This window comes from Cornus florida, unplaced genomic scaffold (genome assembly GCF_030987335.1).
Source record: "Cornus florida cultivar Cherokee Brave unplaced genomic scaffold, ASM3098733v1 CherokeeBrave_3.0.0_Hap2_Chr07, whole genome shotgun sequence".
NCBI classification, from domain to species: Eukaryota; Viridiplantae; Streptophyta; class Magnoliopsida; order Cornales; family Cornaceae; genus Cornus; species Cornus florida.
Window position 1 is genome coordinate 61,571,666 of NW_026775577.1, and position 3,232 is coordinate 61,574,897.

The 3,232-nt window shown below is 37.7% G+C and overlaps 1 pseudogene; it reads right to left on the bottom strand.

The window, feature by feature from the left end:
• Window positions 1-1,489: 1,489 nt before the first annotated feature.
• On the bottom strand, window positions 1,490-1,588 carry LOC132267877 (small nucleolar RNA R71; annotated as a pseudogene).
• Between the last annotated feature and the right edge of the window lie 1,644 nt (window positions 1,589-3,232).

A 3,232-nucleotide genomic window follows, 5' to 3' on the forward strand; every position in this document is an offset into this window, starting at 1 on the left:
ATCTCTAAACCCCAAGATCTCTCTCTCTTATTTCCTCTCTATTGCATTTAATTGTATACTTTAGTTTAAATTGCATCTTAGTATAATTCAATCACCAACCAATCTTTTGATCACTCGACTTACTAACCCTAATCTCGATTCCACAACCTAATACGACCCACCAATCCCTTGGGACTATCCCTACTCGCCTTAACTATATTTTCAGTGAAAGGTAGTAGTGGCAAATTATAAATGTAAAACTTGGCCACACTTGTCATAGTCCTTCTCTTTACAAACTTTTTGGTAAACCACGGCTTAAACCACCAAGTTTTTGGCGCCGTTACCAGGGATTGATTGAAGGCAATATCGTATTTTTGGAATCAATTAGGAATTAGTACTCTTTTGATCATTCTTTACTTTATTTTCATTTTCATTTTGGTTACTTATTGTGTTAGTTCTTGTTTGACTAGGTGCATTGAGCTAGAAGGTGAACAAAGGAGCATTTTAAGTAAGGAGCTAAGCAAAAGCAAGGAAAAAGCTAAAATCTAAAAAATTTGCAAGGCTAAAATTGAAAATTGAATTAAAGTGCTAAAGGACCCTTTGTGAGCTCTTTCTTAACTCAATCTCTAGTTAAATCGTCGGCCCGCGTGGAGGCAATTTTATTGTTCTTTGCATATTGTTGATAGTATGGGAGTATAGGATCATTGTATGTGGAGGAAGTTTGATAATTGATTTGTTACGATGGTGAAGTGATTATTGATTATTTGTTACTTGTTTCTGTTTTGCTTATACATGGTCGAAGGTCATTAAATCCTACTCTTGTCCCTTTTAATTTGAATTTAGAATCTGTTGTTCGGAACCCTAGGGGAAGAGGAAGTTCTAGTCAATCCATTTCATCAATTGAAGACCATAATGAGGACCATGTGGAGGACCTTGGTCACATAGACCAACAAGGTATCCTCCACCCTAATGTGCATTATGATAACATGCAAGTACCAATAGGCATGCCGAGGCCATTCATTCACCCACCACAACAACAAGGCCAAGTTCCATTAGGAATGCCAAGGCCAACGTATGCTCCATAACCCCCCATCATCCAAGGAAATCAAGGTACCCATGTTGCACCTACAATTGCTAATCCTCCCCTTGCTTTAAGAGATCACTATGTACCTAACGAATATAATGCACCCACATACATTCAATTGCCACCATTTAGAGCATACCACTATGAAATCAAACTACAAACCATTCAAATGCTTCCTAACTATCATGGACTTCCAAGTGAAGAACCTTACAAGCATTTAGATGAGTTTCTTGAAGTATGTTCCACCGTGAGATACACAGACATGCCGGAAGAGGTCTAAAGGCTTAAAATTTTTCCATTCACCCTTAAAGACAAGGCAAAATATTGGTTTAACAATCTTAGGCCTTTTTCAATAACTTCTTAGGCAGAAATGCAACAAGAGTTCTTGAAGAAGTATTATCTGGTTTCTAAGACCAATGCCATGAGAACCTCAATTCGAGAATTTTCACACGGGGATGGGGAAACGTTCCATGAGGCATGGGACAGATTCAATGAATTGCTTAGGAAGTGTCCACATCATGACATGCCCAAATGGCAATTAGTTCAATATTTCTTTGAGAGTTTATCCGATAATTACAAAGGCATGGTTGATGCTTCCATGGGTGGCTCTTATATTGATAGGCATGAGGATGACGTGTGGCGTCTTTATGAGAGCATGAGTGAAAATTCTTTGCATCGAACTTTATCTTCTAAGAATGGTAGGAATTCAAGTGAAAGGAAGAGTGTTAGCTTACATCAAGTTGACCATTCCAATGAAATATCCACCGAGATGAAATCCTTATCTCAAAGGTTTGATCAATTCTTGATCAACCAAAACTCGACAAATTAAGTATCTTTCATCCCTAACCATTCCCATCATGCATCTAATGAATCATGTATGACTTGTTCAAGTGTTTTACATTCTACTTCCAATTGTCCCTATGGACATGTGCAAAGTGAGCATCATGAACAAGTCAATGCAGTTTTTGTTAATCAAGGGAACAATCCTTATGGCAATCACTATAATTCTAGTTGGAGAAATTACCTGAATTTCTCCTAGAGAAACCAAGGGGAAGGCTCAAACCCTTCCCAAGGTAGTTTTCAAGGAAAGTATATTCCACCTCCAATGCAAAGCCAAGCAAGGATATAGACCATATCAATCACAAGGAAATCAATTTTCTAATTCTCATTTTCCTAATCAACTATCATATTCTCAAGAAAATTCTAGGAGTCCCGCTTTTGAAGAGAAAGTTTTGACTGCTCTAGGCACTCTAGAGGCGAACACTAAATTGCTTAATTCTCACTCTCAATCCATTGCTAAGCTAGAAACCCAAGTAGGGCAAATAGCTAGTACTTTAAATATAGAGAGAAAGGGAAAATGCCTTTGAATGCCCCACCAAAGCAATAATGTGTTGTGGAGACTCATTCCTCATCGGAAAGTCCTATAACAGAGCATGTCAATGCGGTGACAACCTTGAGAAGTGGGAGAATCATTGACAACCAAGTAGGCGTGTCCAATGAAGAGAGTAAACCGGTACAACCCAACCCATCCCGTTTCACATCTTATTCCTCCTTCATTGCATATGCATAATCTTTCAAATGAGAATGTGTTGAAAAATGATTTGAAAAGTGATCTTGAAAAGAAAAATTTGCAAAATGATTTCAAAACTTCTTATGTTGAAGAGACTTCAAGGAAAAATTTTGAAAAAGCTTTTGAACTAAAAGCTCCATTTCTGAATGCCTTAAAAGAATCCATTTCAATTGACAAGCAAAAGGCCAAAACAAATGAAATTATGGATGTGTTTAGGCAAGTGAAAGTCAATCTTCCACTTTTGGATGCAATCAAGAAAATTCCGGCTTATGCCAAGTTCTTGAAAGATCTTTGCATCCAAAAAAGGAAGAATAAAAGCCAAACACCTAGGAAAGTGGTCTTGACCGAGCAAGTGAGCTCTATTTTGCAACATAACACTCTTTTAAAGTTTAAGACCCCGGTTCACCTACTACATCTTGTGTCATTGGTGACCATATCATTAATTGGGCTCTTCTAGACTTAGGAGCAAGTGTTAATCTTCTTCCATACTCGGTACCATTTAGGACGTATTGATCAAAATTGATAAATTCTTCTTCCCCATTGATTTCGTTGTCATTGACAAGGAATCGGTCCCGAATCCTAAGAGCCAAATTCCCGTT